At 26.3% G+C, this 16,575-nt stretch overlaps 1 protein-coding gene across 3 annotated transcripts in view; it reads left to right on the top strand.

Annotated features, from left to right (window-relative positions):
- The window catches only part of LOC129963368 (clotting factor B-like), a 109,701-nt gene that overhangs the window by 49,656 nt on the left and 43,470 nt on the right, over nt 1–16,575 (top strand). Inside the window, exon 1 of one of the 3 annotated variants that reach the window (XM_056077704.1) lies at nt 11,595–11,618. The exons of 1 other annotated variant lie outside the window; for it this stretch is intronic. The gene's annotated coding sequence lies outside the window, so the exon portion shown is untranslated. Of the gene's footprint in view, nt 1–11,594; nt 11,619–12,421; nt 12,493–16,575 lie in introns of those variants that run through there. One more of the 3 variants, XM_056077703.1, reaches the window with a different exon arrangement.

The raw sequence follows: 16,575 nt of genomic DNA, 5'->3' as shown, positions 1-16,575 counted from the left end.
ACCGTCGTGTAAGTGGGTCTGGTGCACGTTAAATGTGTCCGGGCCAAACGTAATCTCGGTGATGTGGTGTGTTGTGAAGAGGGGAGGGGGGTGCCAGATGAGTTGTCGTCCTCGTCATCTGATCGCGGCTCAAAATTACAAGGTCCGTCCCAGCATAGCCATAGTTTTGCTTTAAAAGTGGGATGTTAATATAACTAAACTTTGAGATTTGAATGTGCCCTAGAACAATAAAAATATGATTGTGACTTTTCTTTTGACTAGGAGAGAATGTATCTTAAATTCTATACAGATGGTAAAAAGCTATAGAATTATATAAAAGATAATGTAAAGCATTCATCTTTATGCATAGACTAGTTGATATGTCCAGTGTAGCTCCGAATTAAAATCATTTCATATAAAATATTTTTAATGTAAACAATATTTTTGCATAAGATATTATAACATACAAAATACTTTAATAGTCTACAGTCTTTTAATTAAATTCAGAATATAAATTGAATCAGATTTTCTGTGCAAGTTTTTAATCCTTGAGATACTACAAATTTTGTTCACTAAAGGTAACGTATAAAGGAGGTTACTTTTATTTGAGTGATTAACTTAAATTTGCATGGTTAAATTCCTATATTAGAACTAATAAACACGTTGTCAAAAAACGTATTAAAATAAAAGAGAAATTTATAAAAATATTAGAATTGTTCAGTTTTAAAAAAAGGCAAAATTCTGGTTATCTGGTATAAAAGATGAACAAAATTTCATTGAATTCAACCTTTTTTTTTTTTTTGGAGGAGATGTATATCATACATATACATATATAACCAAGATAACATTTATTTAAATGAATTGTAATTTTATATGAAAATACTGTTAAAGTTGTAGCTGTGCTTAATTTTATAAATAATGAAAACACAGCTCTGAAAACTAAATTTCATAAAAAAAAAATGCTTATAAACTAAAGGGACTTCTCCTTTTAATTTGCCTTTTATTTTTTCTCGCATTGTTTTCTGTTGGTCAGATCTTCATGCCGAGAATTCAATGTGAATCCTAAATGACTTCGGAAAATTTAGAAAAATACTAATATACAGATACTAATACATCGTTTTTTATTTTTAATGGAGATAACTTTTAAAAGATCTATACAAATACTTTTAAAATAAAGGCTGTGCAAAAAGATAAAGTTATTAATCATTTAATTTGCATAATATTTCTATCTTCAATATTTAAAGAATTAGCGAATCAATATTTCAACTCCCACCATTCCATTTCTATTTGATTTGGATGATCCATTTACGAACTTGGCTGGTTCTTTCATATCCCTTCTCACATATTCCTAGCCACTTGAGTCCTGTCAGGATAAAAAAAAAAAAGGAACTGATAAAAAAATTTTATAATTATTGTGAAGATGCAAAATGAAAGAATACATACTATCAAAAATAAGCAAATATTACACACACATACGAGCGTACACACACACAAGTGAACATATTTTAGCAGATGCTTCGCCGAGAAGAGACTTGTGAAATGTTAACATCGTTTTATTTCATCACAAAAGTCGTAATTTTTACAATGAAAAAAAAAAAAAAAAACTGAAGGAGATGCGTCAGTCTACATCGTGTCACAAAATCAAAAGATAGCAAAATTTTCCCCTTCAGTGATTTTACTATGAGATTTCAATAGGAATTCCTTTGACGCGTATAAACTTAGGAAAGGGAATCTTAGATTTTTATCCCTTCACTCAGAGTTTGAGAAAATGCTGAGGTCTTCAGTTTTATAGAGGGCGTGTTAAAAATAATTAAATAAGAAGTGGGAATTGGATCAAGAAATAAGACTATTTTAGAATGAATCTAATATGGCTTAAATTAAGATAAAAACTAGGAAATGAATTAGGATTGATTAAGTGATATATATGCTATTAATTAACCACACTATTTTGATCTCTTCGGAAAATGCATAATTTAATTGCCAAAAACATATATATATTATATAAATATAATAAATAATTAATATATAAATATAATAAATAATTAATATATAAATATAATAAATAATTATAAATACAATAATTAAATATAATAATTGTCATTGAATAAACTCGTCATAACGCGAAATGCTGTATTTTTTTTTCATGATGGATAAATTCGTCAAAAACTGTTAACTGGTTAAAACATGCACATAAACAAACAAACACATACATATAAAAACTCCTGCATTGGAAGAAAACTATCATATATATGCAAACAGGAACGATGAAAGAAATTTAATCTCTCTTTTCCTAATGTTCCATTTTCCAAAAATTCTCTTTTCATTCTCACTGGTGTAGGCAAGAAAAAATAATGTTGAAAATATTGCCTTGAAGAGACTTTGCATAGAGTATAAAATCTTACTAAGCTTTCACGAAACTGAGAGTATTTTAGGAATATATTTTTCAAAGAATGAAAATGCTTTTAAGTCAAAAGTAGGTCGCTAAAAGTGGTATTTGCCTCAACAATAGAGATAAGTTGTGAATAGAATAAATTGATCTTGGTTAGTACAAATAAAGAACATGAATCCGATGAAAGTAAAAGTGCATTTCAGTAGGTCAATGACATGCGCTGACGTTATTGAAAATAACAACATTAAATTCTGAGAATGCATGTAAAAAGAATAAATGAAATAAAAAAACATATTAGAAGGGGACATTTTTTAAAATTTTGGTATGCATTCGAAAATATTCATTTTTTTTTTTTATAAAAAAAAGGTCAATGCCATAGAATTTTTTAGGAAGAAAAGACATTTCTATTCTATTTTTTTATAGAAAAACATTCTTGTTATATATCTGTTATTAAGGAATCTATCAGAAAAAAATTACAAATTTCGGAAATAATCTCGCTAATTATTCATAATCACGCACATGAAATAAATATCTGACATGGAATAAATTTTTTATAGATCGTTTTACTTCATAATGTGTAGAAAATGCTTAAATATATCATTTGAAGGTAGGCCATATTTAAATTTTTCTATATGTATCTGCAATCTATTTGTAATTCAGTATCAGACAATTGCAAAATTTTATTTTTTTCCAAGACATTCAACAAATTGTCCATCTTTTTTGTGAATAATCATTTTTTTTATAATTCACTTTCTTAGATTAATGGATTCTCAAAGTCATCTTATTAAAGAAAACTGAACGCAGGGGAAAAAATACATTAAAGATATGACTAAAACTGAAATTTCGCATGATCTTATAAATTAATATTTTGAATCGATTACTGTAAAATCTGTTAGCATATAATTTTCTTCATATTCAGTTTGAGTAATAACAGGAAACATCGTTGTTTTCAAATTTAAAAAAGATTATGAAATATTAGAATTATTTTATGTTAATAAATATAAAATATTCTCTTCTTAAAATACTATTCAAATGAATATTATTTGAATAGAATTCATGAGATGAATTCTGTTCTATTCATTCTTTGAATACTATTCAATGAAATTCTTGATACTTATTTTAACTACGGGGATTTAGTATTAAATACGCTCATCTTAAGAAATTGAAGGAATTTTGAAGTTTGGCATTTAAAGAAAAGTTTAATGTATAGTTTAAATTTAATTAATTGCCAGGGTCATTAGGGAATACTAAAGTTAATTACCTGTTCGAATTTATTTTTGCATAAATCTTTTGTTTAAAGAATTTCAGAACCAGAAACCATAAAGTTTGAATCAATATAAGTGCCCTGTTTAATTACAGGCATGTTTTACAAGCACTTTATGTGTCATACGGAGGTAATTTTTTTTCTTTTCTAAAACATTAAATTCAGTGAGGCATTAAATTATTCCAAAAACATAAAGTTATTCTAATGAAAAAAACTTTTCCAAGAAATTTGACCTATATACAGTCTTTTCTTATCGTAAAATTACTTTGTTTACTTCAGTAAATATAGAGTAGTAATAATTTATATTCTAATTGTTTAAAAAAATTAACGAGAAATCCAAAATTATTCTTTATTTACTTTTTATTTTATAAATACTCTCTAAATTAAAAAAAGGCATAGCATTTACTATTTCATTTAATTATTTTAATTGATTGAATACGCATTTTTAATGAATTTGGAGTTTACGATAGCTTTGATTTAAGGTTATTTGTACCTACTTCGGCTCAGTGATTTTAAAATTTAAAATTAAATGATATTGCAAAAAGAAAAAAAAAAACAAACGGGAAGCTATTAATCTATGAAAACAGTTTTTATAGAAATTTCAAATAACTGTTGTAAAATAAATCAGATGACTGATATCAAATTAAATCAAATAACTGTTATTAAGTTAACATGTAGCCATTACACTTAATGTTTCTTCAACGATCAGGAAAACCTTTTCGAATTCTATTATCGCATAAAAGTAAACCCATTTTCTCTTCTTTAAATTTTAACAAAGCATATTATTAGGAAATAAATTGCCATCTAAATGTCTTAAAAAAACACATTTATCTTTATTTTTTTTTTACTTTTATGTAATTTTTTATGTAATTTTTCTATAGATGAAGTTAATTAACTCTATTATGTAATTTTTTGCTATTAAATTCAATTACAAAATATTAGCAAATGATAGAGAATAGAAGTTTTATTCTGTTATCATTGCCAAAAATGGAATCAAATTCATATTTAATATCCAGCGTTTTTATGCATATTAGCTTCCAGTGTTGTTAACCTGGTATTGAAAAGGGATATATAGAAGTTGATTATTAATTTTTTATTTAAATTAAACTGCTTTATTTTTACTTCTTTGGTTTGTCATAGTTTCCTATTATTTAGTAGAAAGAAAAAAATAATTAAACATTTTAAAAACACATTAGTAAAACATTTGCATAATAGAAGATACATAGCTACAAGTAAACTATATATAGTTCTTTCTATTAAATAAAACAGAAGCATTTTATATGTTTCCATAGATTATGACAGAGAAAAATTCCCACTAATTAACTTCATCTAAAACATGATACATGTGTAATTACATTCTGTTCGCTTATAGCAACGATATGTACGATGGAAATGAGTTGGCGTATTTTAACTAAGAGAATCTTAAGTTCTAATCTTCAATACCATTATATAAAATTTGCAAAAATCACGCATTAAGTTTAAAATTTTTCATCATTTAACGTCTGAAAAATCAATTCAATCTCTGGATATAATGTAAAATTACAATTAGTGAACAAAGATTTTTTTTTATTATCTCCATTCAATATTTACTTCTGCATACCAGGCACTTGTATTGATTGAGATTCTAATTTTACCTGTATTTTCCACAATAACCTTTAACCATTTTTCCAAATTACTTTTGTGTTTGTACACAGCAAATTGTATGTTTTAATTACCAAAGCAAATTACTTCTTGCGTGTTAACTAAATTACTTTATGCTTGAATTTTCTGCTTTATTTTTTTATAAAAGTAATAAGAAATCCATTAAAACTGTGGAATCATAATGTTGTTTGAGTTTCATGAAATTCCTTCCGCTTGTAACAAAATTTCAGGAATACAAGAATACAAGAAAAATGTTCTTAAAAATAAAAAATTCTAGAAAAGAGACGCTATTTGTTATGAATTTAATTAATTCTTCAAAACAATTCGTGGCATATTTTAATACACTATATTTTACTGTTGGGAGATTATCAGTATTAAAAGATAGCTACACCAAACGTTTGTTAGCAAAATAAATTTTGTATGTTTCATTGTTCTATTAATCATGGGTATTTTCAAATTTATCTATAAAATTAAGCATAATAGCCATTTTGTTTGTTGAATTAATCTCTGCCCAAAGAATATCTATTTCAAAATTATAAAAATTACAGAAATGCTTGTAGAGTGCTAATGAAATTTCAATATCGCCTTTGCATAAAACAATTAAATTTCGTTATGTGTTTTTCAAATTAATCGTGATTTTTCTTCTGATTTGGAATTAATCGTGACTTTTGATTAAAAAAACACGATTAAATCCGAATTAAAAGATGAATGCGCAACTATGGATGAGAAAATTATAAATAATATGAATAATAGAACTCTAAGTTTGTAACTAAGAATATATTTAATGCATATCCAAAAATCTTACAGATAGTAATATTAAATATGAAATGCTAACATTCCATAATAATTAGGTTTAAAGTATTTTATCTATATTATAAAACAACTTACGCATAAAAACGTTATAAGACAGAAAACTTTTACCATCTGAAGCGTTTAAAAAAATTGAAATAAAGATATCGATTGAACCAGATAATCCTTTAAAATTCATCAAAAACTAATTTTCTGAAAAATAATAAACCGAATTAATAATTCTTCCTGTTATATATTGTTAATCTGCTTAAAATGCTTAATTTTTAATGTTCTTTCAGAAATTTACTAATGTGTTCTGGCAATAATTCTGCATTTGTATACTTGTTCTTCCAAAGCAAAAAAAAAAAAAAAACTTTTTGACCAATTAAAAACGATACAAAAATATTAAAACAAACTTCAGAAAATGATAAATTAAAAAACGGTAGTTAAAAAATGCAGTTACCTAACAACGGAATATCTATGATTTTCTTCTTTCAAAATTGTCTGCATTTATGCAATTATTTACTAAATTTTGAAAAATTATTAAAAAAATTATAGGAAACAACGTACGAAACTGAAATTATTATCATAGAAAAGGTAATATTTTGAATTTTAAGATGTTTTAAATATTTTCCTTGTGGAATTATTTTCTCCGAAGTCATTCTACAAAAACATAAACATTTCGACTCATTCCTAATTGAATGTTTATTCAATTTTGAAAAGTTGATCTTGTCTAGATTCTTTTTCTATCTAGAATAATAATATGTAAAATTTGATTAAAATCTTTGCAGTTGCTTAGAAAAAAATGCGGAACATGCATGCACATATATGTAACTATGATTTTTATTTAAATTACGGTTATATAAGAGTGAAAGGTATAGTTTTCTCCAAATGATTAAACTTGCTCAACTGGCACAAACGCCAGCAAGTAGGCACAGTAGGTGGTAACATTTATCACCGCTGAGTCTATAAAATAAGAAATAGATTAAGAATTACTACATGAAAATGGCGATTTCCTGGTGCAAAGCGAAACTGACCATAAGACAACCTCAATTAATTCTCAATTAACCTTTAATTTCATTAAAGCATCAAATTGAGCACTTGCGTGTTTATCAAACTTATGATCTATTTCGTCATAGTAATGCATATAAACATAATGAAATAAAAAAATTTCTATTGCTAAATTGGAAAACTAAAAGGAATTTTCCTTGTGGAATATGTCTGCAGACTGTTTCAAAAATAATGTCATTACTACATACATTGACCTTTCAAGATGTTTGTTCAACATTTACGGAAATTATGATATGTAATCAACAGAGCATAATAATAATAATATGAACTTGATTTGATTTTCTCCTCTATTTCTTATCCGAATGCCATGAGGAAATCAAATTTAAGACATTATGTTCATTTGAGCTTCATTTTTTTTTTGTTTTATTACAAGAGAAGACGTGAGATAGATCACTTTTAAAATCTGTCACAAAATATAAACAATTATTCTGATTTAGCGAGCAATTTTACTGAAGCTCTTTGGAAATTAAGGTAAGAAAACATTTATGAATTTATATAAGTGATGATTATAAATGCTTTGAAATAATGTCATTGTTAAAATGAAATTTTGTACATATCACTTTTGAGCTTGCTTTAATATTATAATTAAAATAAAAATGAGGTTTTTCTGTTAAATAATAGTAAAAAAAAATATATGAAAATTGTTTCTAAATAACAAATGAGGATAAGATAAAAAAATAGCTTACAAGTTATCTGATATAACATGCATTTTTTTTCATGTATCTTGTTAGTCGGTGAATATTTTTTTAAAAACAGAATAATTACTATCTTTCAAACAATTTACTCATTTTAATCATTATTCGTTTTTCAATATTTAATTTACTTTTCTTTCCATTTTTGCTGCTTGTATTTAATGAAAAATGATTTTTTGAATTAATTCAAAGTACTAATGATGGTTTTGACGATAATGATCCTTTTCTATTAAGAAAAATTTATGCATCCACTCGGGTTAATATGCTACAGATCAAAACAGTGCTTTATCTAGACATAATATGACAATTTTAAAATGTTTAGAAATGTATTTACCGCATGTGATCACATTATTTTAAAACAGGAATTGTATTCAAAGTAAGAAAAGAGAAACTCGTATAATATACTAAAAGCGATTCGGTTTTCTATAAATTATTTCTTTAGGAGAATAAAGAAAATGATTACGAATATAAATAAGAAGAAACAAATTCTTTAGATCAATTGTATGTAAATACGTACTGAATGCAAGGGAAATTTTGTTTAACATGAATATAACATTATTTATACTTCGTATGAGAACTGGCTGAACATTTTTTTTACCAGTGAATAAATATGATGACTAACTGCAATTTCCGTAGTTTCCTTAAGACACCTGAATATAAATCATTTTTAAGTCTGAAACTTGAATCGACCGAATTGAGATTTCATCAGCGAGAACTGAAATTGTGTTTCAGAACTTCTATTCTAAAAATTTACTGTTTTGCTTTTTTTTTTATATAGATTAGCACTAGAAAAAAAAAATTTTTTTTTTCACATATTTATGAGCTTTGATTTAGCGAAACGTAGGAGAAAACTTTTTTAAAAAGCAGTTGCAGTCTATATCGTCATGGACATATATATTCTCTATATAGATTGAATTTTATTATTTTACTTCTGTTTTAATTTATGTGTATTTAAATCTGATAATAAGGTGTTTTTGTCATAATTTTTCTTCCTTATTATGTTAATTTAACGATATTAATACATGATTTTTAATGTGCATTTTAACATCATATTGTAACAACTATTTAATATTATAATGAAGAATAATAGCACAGAAAAAAGAAACTGATTAAATTTTCAATACTTTTTAATTATTCAGTTTTAGGATTTAAAGTGCAAAAATCAAGCCTCTATATATAATTTCAGTTTTCTATTTAAATCTATGATCTACTGAAATTGGCAAAAAATGAGTTAACTAAAATATTATTTGTTATATTTCTTTTAGTTTAAACGATGCATATTTAAACAATCTATACATAGTTTTGATCGATTTTTCCAGTTAAATATTTTTTATCTAATAATTTATTCAAACATTTAAAATAACATCTCTCATTAAAATGAAGTACAAATAATTTATTTTCTAAATACATCATGAGTCATTAAAGGTGACGCTCAAAAATCTATATCTGATATTAAATGTATAAATTAAGAAATTAGAATATATTTAATTTCTTAATTTACACATTCAACTTTATTTAACAACTTAAGAACAATGTTTTACATTATAAACGAAATTCATTTACACTTGTTAAAAAAAGTTTCCCCTTATTTTGTATGAAATGGTTTTTGCATTTGAGCCAATGTCAGACTTGGTCATTATTAATTAATCTCATCGTAGTAAAATAGCTATTCCTAAAACTTTAAAAATAAGCCACTTTTTTATTAAAAAAAGTGCTTTATATTACGATTGTGGTGAAATCGTATAAGCTAGTTAACAGCTACGCTACACGAGCAATTGCTTTTGTATTGTGGTCATGTTACTCGGCTGCGAACCACAAGGTATTCGCCACACGATTGTTTAAGTACATTTATGGAAAGCTGAAAAAATTACGAAGTCTACATTTATATTCAAATACTATTTGTCATATTAAGAAAAAACATTTTTGGCACACTAACGTCTTTCTTTCCCCGTTAATAATATAAAAAAATGTTTGTATTCGTCAACGCTCTATGGATCAAATCAATTAACCTACACCAACCAAATTTTGCAAAAATTTGTTTTGGGAGAAGAAAGAATGAGTACATCGAATCGGTCGGCTAACCAAAAATTAAAAGAGGCATTTTCCGCAATTTTTTCTAAAAATATGCACAAGAATATTTTTTGCATTATTTTAAAGTTCAACATTTTTTAACCATCCATCTTAGTTGTTGTGCAATTTTTCTTGAAATTTGACAATATTAAAATAAAAAAACGTTATTAAAAAATTTCCGAAAATACAGAAGTCAAATTCAGACTGGTTTCCTTACTTCATCAAATCTTCAACCGCGTGAATTTCTTCTATTGAAAGTTAAAGAAGAAAGATTATCTCAATTATATGACAACTTACACAAGGCATAAGAAAGTGCAGCTGCAATGACGTGAAAGACAACTTAGAATTAGAAGATAAATTACTATTATTGGTAGTCATGTCTTTAATGATTGCATTATGTTACTGGACTACATTATGATGATTCATATACACAATAATGCATGTCTAAGACAAACGCATGCTTATAAAGAAACGTAGTTACATATATGTCACAATTTAATACTTAAAAATACTTTATTGAGAGAATCTTGAAGCTAGGCATATGAAATTTAATAGACATTAAGCATAACTAATATTCTCAGTTAATCTAGCCGTTCAGTTTTAAAGAAATCGTAAATAATAGGAAATATTATAATAATAGGAATTATTATAATATTTATAATAATAGGAAATATAATATTTATAATAATAGTTAATATTGTAATAATAGGAAATTCTAAAAAGTAATACTAACTTATATAAAAACTTATTGAAATACAGCCTTAGAAACATTGCTATTCTATGAATAAAATGACCAAGTTATAAAACTTTGATTATCTTCAAATTAGAAGAGTTCGAAGAAGCGATTTTCGATGTGCGAATCTTGTTTTAGGTTGCAGTTGAAAAGTGTAAAACTATCTAATATATATATATATATATATATATATATATATATATATATATATATATATATATATATATATATATATATATATATATATATATATATATATAAATAGAGCTTCTTAATGTGGGGACTGAAGAGTGTTTGATTTGATTTGGAATATCCTTGTGTTAAGTAACTTCATTAAATATGATTATTAGGACTCATAAGCTGGATAAAAATGAGAATGATAGTTTTTTCAAGTGTTAAGCTCAATCATTTTAAAATATGATTCATTATGCCATTTAACATATTTTCTCATTGGAATAAACCTACATCTACTGATTTATTCCAATAATATTAAAAAAATCATCTATTGGCCAGCTATTGTCTAGTTTTAGATGTTATTCTAATAACATCTAAAGATAATTTATCTAACTATTTAACATCTAAAATTAACTATTGGGTTAGAATTAGAGAAAGCACCATGTATACAACAAAACTAATTCATTAGTGATATGTATGAGATCCAATCGATCGAATATTATAGTTTTCTTCTTTATTTACAAATTTTTATTGACCAACATTATTAGAATAATTATAAATTTAATTCCCTCTCACACTAGTTATACGAATGAGAAAATAATTTAATTGCAGATATGTGAAGTTTTTCTGCTTCAGATAATCAAGTCTCGGGATTAACCGAAACTGCTTTTACTGATCTTTGTCGAAACCGGTTTGCCTTAAAATCTGATCTGCCTGCCTGCATATATATTTCAGAATTTTGATCATGTTGTTAATTTGAATACTCGAACGGATTGAGGATGCTGGATTACGGTTTATGAAATTTTTCTTCTTCAGGTAAAAGTAATATTTGTTCAGTATTTTTCTTTAAATCAACATACTTTCAAGTCATAAAGTGAATTGATTGCTTTTAAATTACGATATAAGTTTCAAATATCCCTTTGTTCTTTTGTCCTCTAAGAAACCTTGGATCAATTTCAAATTTTGTTTATTTAAAAAAATTTATTTTATCATGTATTTATTTTTGTTTTGTGCTTTACGATTTCAAACAATCCCTGTCACAAAGCAATAAAAAAAAAAAAGTTTACTGAACCAGAAATATATTAAGAAACTCGGCTTTCCGAATTTATACCAATTGTAGGGGTGGGTAACCAATCGCACACAGATAATCAGCGCACCAAATTAAATTGTAGGCAGAACGACATAAATTTATATAATTGCGCACGAAAGTGGGAGACCAAAAAAGGTGCTAGTAGGCCACAACCCCGCAAAGTGTCGACCTTAGAAAAGCACCTGCTATATCTGTGCACTTGGACTCGCGGTTCTGCTCGGCATCTTGTCACAGCCAGCAGAAAACAAAAGACAACAGCTCTCGTTTTTCAATCCAAATTGATCCAAGCGTGTCAGAAACGATTTGTTGAAAATGTTCGAAAGTGAGCACGCTCCGCTTCCGCTTTTTCGGTTCTTTTTATTATTTTCTTTCCGCTAGCCGCGCGAAATCGGATTTTCGCTCTCGAATTCTGGCCTTCTTCCTCCTCCTGTCCGAGCCTTCGATGCTGTCTCCACTAGACGGCGCTCCGTGTGATTTCAGGTTATCAGGGACGGGCTTGAGTGATTTTTTGAACGTTTCTTCACAAAGTCGTCCGCGGCGCAAGCGGTCCACTTTTTGGTGTACTTTTCACTGGTTTCATTTTCATCCGCTCACCAACAGGTAATTACTTTTTCCGTTCCTTGAAGGTTTTTTTTTAAATTCAATCTCATGATGAAATTAAATGATGTAAATATTTAGGAACTAATCATTAAAAATCTAAAACATTTAGATAATCCAATCAATTAATTTTCATTACAAAATCTTGTTGCAATGCAATAAAGTATTTGAAATTTTACTAATTATGTAAATGTTGCAAAATCTACTTCATTGACATCTCTATTTTTGTTATTAATAGAATTTTTTGAAACAGCCGCATATGTGATTTCAAGCCGCATTAGTTTTTAATTTTAATTTTGAATTTTTAATTTAAGAACTTAATCTATATATCTGCGATTTTATTTCGTATATTTATTTCTGATTGATTTTGCTTTTAAGCTTATAATATAGTATTATATATATTAAAATATATATATACAAATTGATATTAGTATATATACCATTTTTATAATTTCTGCTCATAAATTAGTTAAAAAAATATAGATTTACCTTGGTTTAATGACATTAGAATCAGACTTGTTCTTTAAAATAACATCGGATATTCTAATAAGCTTTATGTTTACATTCTATATTTTACTATGTGAACAAATCAGGACTTTTATTTCATTAAATATAAATAAGTTATGTCTAAACCTTGAACTAATTTATATTCAATTATATTGCTCTAATGTACTAATTGTCTTTCTAATTAGCAAGAATTTGTTTCAAGGAGATAGTATACTTCTAATGTTATAAATAATCTTAATAAAACCAATGTTTTATTTCTAAGAAATCAAATAATAATTATTTTACATTTTGTCAGTAAATTGTTAATTTTACCGATGTTATATTAAATTATCATAATATCTGTGTACATACATAGAAGCAGAATGAATTAAATGGTTATTGCAAAAATATGAATAATAAAATCCTGAAAATTGGCATGCTTTTTCAAATTTACGATTTTGCTTTATCTAATTTTGCAGTCCGTTGAGTTGACATTTGACTATATTTTTTTACACCTGTTTGGTTCAATTAGTTTGACAAATCGCATAATAGGATCCCAAAAAGTTAGATATTAAGAGAATTTTTCAGGTTTGGTAAGAGTCTAAATCCTCTTTCTATTGACAGAAGATTCTATGCAATGTTGCTACGATATCTTTAAAATATTATGAAGCATTCAGAATATCAACTTCATGGTGATATCGAACAATATTTGATGCTAATATGACAATCTAGTCAAATTTCGTGACGTCACAGTCACGTGTTAAACATAATTGCCTTTGTTATATAAGAACTAATTGCATGTTATCTTTCACTATGCTGTAATATCATACACTGCTTCCTCTTTCCTCTTCAAAAATTACAAAAACTGGTACGGCACATTTAACCTTTAACAGTGGAATATATTATTACTATTAATTACTTATTCTGCAAATAGAATGTTATTACTATCCAATTTTAAATGTTAATTGAATCCTTTCATTCGAAATCCTAAAGCTGAATATTTCATACAATGATCTAGCGAGCATCAGTGACTTCAAGAATGCAATTTAATTTTTTAGCCTCCCCCCTCCCGATTTGTAGGCAACGGGTGAGCAAATGATAGCATATATCCCATTGACATAATTGACTTCAAAAAGGGGAAAAGCGTAGAAACGGAGAATTTTGTCTCCGTAATATTGATGTGATTGGCACCCACTGGGTCTATGTCTCTCATCGCTTCAACAGTGGCTCGGAAAAGCCGTCAAGATCCTGGTAATTTAAAAAAGAAATCCTGCTCTATCAAGAAGATGGTCAGGGGTCTCCTTAAAGGAGAATTTCGGCTTTTGAAAGTAAGGGTCGATCTGCTTCCACCAATGGCTTGATGTTCTTAATCATTAAAATCCGTCGGTATCAAATGTTCTTTAGTTTAACTTTTATCCTTTGTTATCGCTCATCTCTTCAAACTTCTATAGCCTACAAATTTGGAGAGGGGGATGCGACGAAACCTTTATTGCCCTCGTCACTTGAACACTAGATTCTTTCCAAATTATTCTTGTGTGGAGTCCAAATTAAACTAAATTGTGTGGAGTATTAAATTAAACTAAATTTAATACAAATGAGATTATTGATTGAGGAGTAGAAGTGTGAAGATTTCAAAAGAAAAAAATATATGAAAAATTATCTATATTAAAACTATGAAAACTACTTAATACTTGAGAAATTGAATAAGTTAATTATTCTTTTAAGTTTAAGACAAAAAACCTTTTTTGACCAAAACACATTGAGTTTAAATGTTGAATGAGCGATGGTTTAGAACTAATAATTTATTTTTACGATAAAATAGAAAGCATTTTCACTGCTTCATAGTACTATATCTTTTAATTGCTACTTTGCTTAACTCTAAAAGTTAAGAAAAGACTGGTTTAATAATTTTTTGAAAATCCATGAATCGATTCGAATACAATTGGATCGTGTTTTCTGTAATTTTTCCACTTTCGAACAGATGCAGGAATTAAGAGTCAGGTTTTTCTTCTTAAAACCATGTAAATGTGCTAATATCAAGTCATTCATATTTTCAGAAACTCGGTGGTTAATCTTTTCCTTATATTGTTACAAATACTGCCACAGCTGAGTAATATACTTCTAGCTGCAAATTGGTGCAATAGTTGTAATTGATAAAACATTAAGATATCATTCATTTTCATAGGAACTGATTTGTGTCCTTTTGCTTTTCCATTATATTGTGCGCTGAGTAGGTTTGTTGGCAATAAAGGAAGACAAGAATAAATAATTCCACCAGAAGACAAAAAGGATCATAAATTTTATCTTTTGGGGACTTGAACAGGGAAAATTTTTTTATTCACTTCTTTATCAAAATCCTTCTTTAAAAGATTAAACTGCAATTTCTTTAAATTGTTATTTAAAGTTAAAATGAAATGAGAAGTAGAAATTTTGAAATAATTTTTTTTTCGCTTGATAGCATTTGACTTATCAAGATTTTATTTATATTATTAATGTCGGATAAGTTTTAACCTTTTTTCGGTTTATTGTTTAATAATAATTATTTTATGCTTATAATTATTTTAATTACCTTACTTTATGTTTGTAAAGGTAGAATTGTGCTGTCAATTACTCACTCGCTTTTTGATTTACTACAATTCTGAAAGTTCATTCACTTGTGTGCTCCCATCACCATGTAATATCTTAATATTTTCACATAATAGATTTTAGTTTTGCCATAATGATTGCTTGTTTTATTATTTTCAAATACTTACATAATAATAATTCACGATTAATTTTAGTAAAAGTTTGTTTCTATGTGACAGCCGCCACCTGGTGCTGAATCAGGAAAAACTGATTACAAAATATCCATAACACTTACAGAAAAGAATTATAAAACGTACTAAGGATTAAAAAATAAAAAAAAATTAAAAGTTGAAATAATACTTTTATTAATGTGCTTATGAACATAGAAAATATTTTTCCCTCACAAAAATTAACAGATCAAAGTAAAAATCAATCAGCTGAAATTTTTATATGCATGAAAGGCTGAGAATAAAACGATGAGAAAATTAATCCTCGATGAGTATCATAAAAAAAGTTCTTCATAAGCACATAACCATAAAAAAAGATGAATTCATAAAAAAATTATTAAATTTATATTAACTTATTATATATATATATATATATACCCTTTCAGGTTACCTTTCAGCATTTTCTTACATTTTCATCAACATTTTCTTACCCTTTCAGGTAAGAATATATATATATATATATATATATATATATATATATATATATATATATATATATATATATATATATATATATATATATATATATATATATATATATATATCATATTTTAATGATATATATATCATTAAAATCTTAATTCAATAAGAATATTTAAATCAACAACTTACCTATTTTATAATTTTTTCTTCGATTCCAGATTTTTCACAAAAAAAAAATGTTTTATCTGCTTTAATACATTTATAAAAGTGTTTTTAAAATATTGTTTTTTATTTTATTATTTTAAAATATTAAATTCATTTTATAAGAGAAATTAAAATTTGTGTTCATGAAACAATACTTCAAGTTACGAATTCTTTGCTTTAA

The sequence above is a fragment of the Argiope bruennichi genome, chromosome 3 (assembly GCF_947563725.1).
Source record: "Argiope bruennichi chromosome 3, qqArgBrue1.1, whole genome shotgun sequence".
Lineage (NCBI taxonomy): Eukaryota > Metazoa > Arthropoda > Arachnida > Araneae > Araneidae > Argiope > Argiope bruennichi.
The sequence above is the reverse complement of the archived record's forward strand: the minus strand, read 5'-3'. Positions and strand labels throughout refer to the sequence as shown.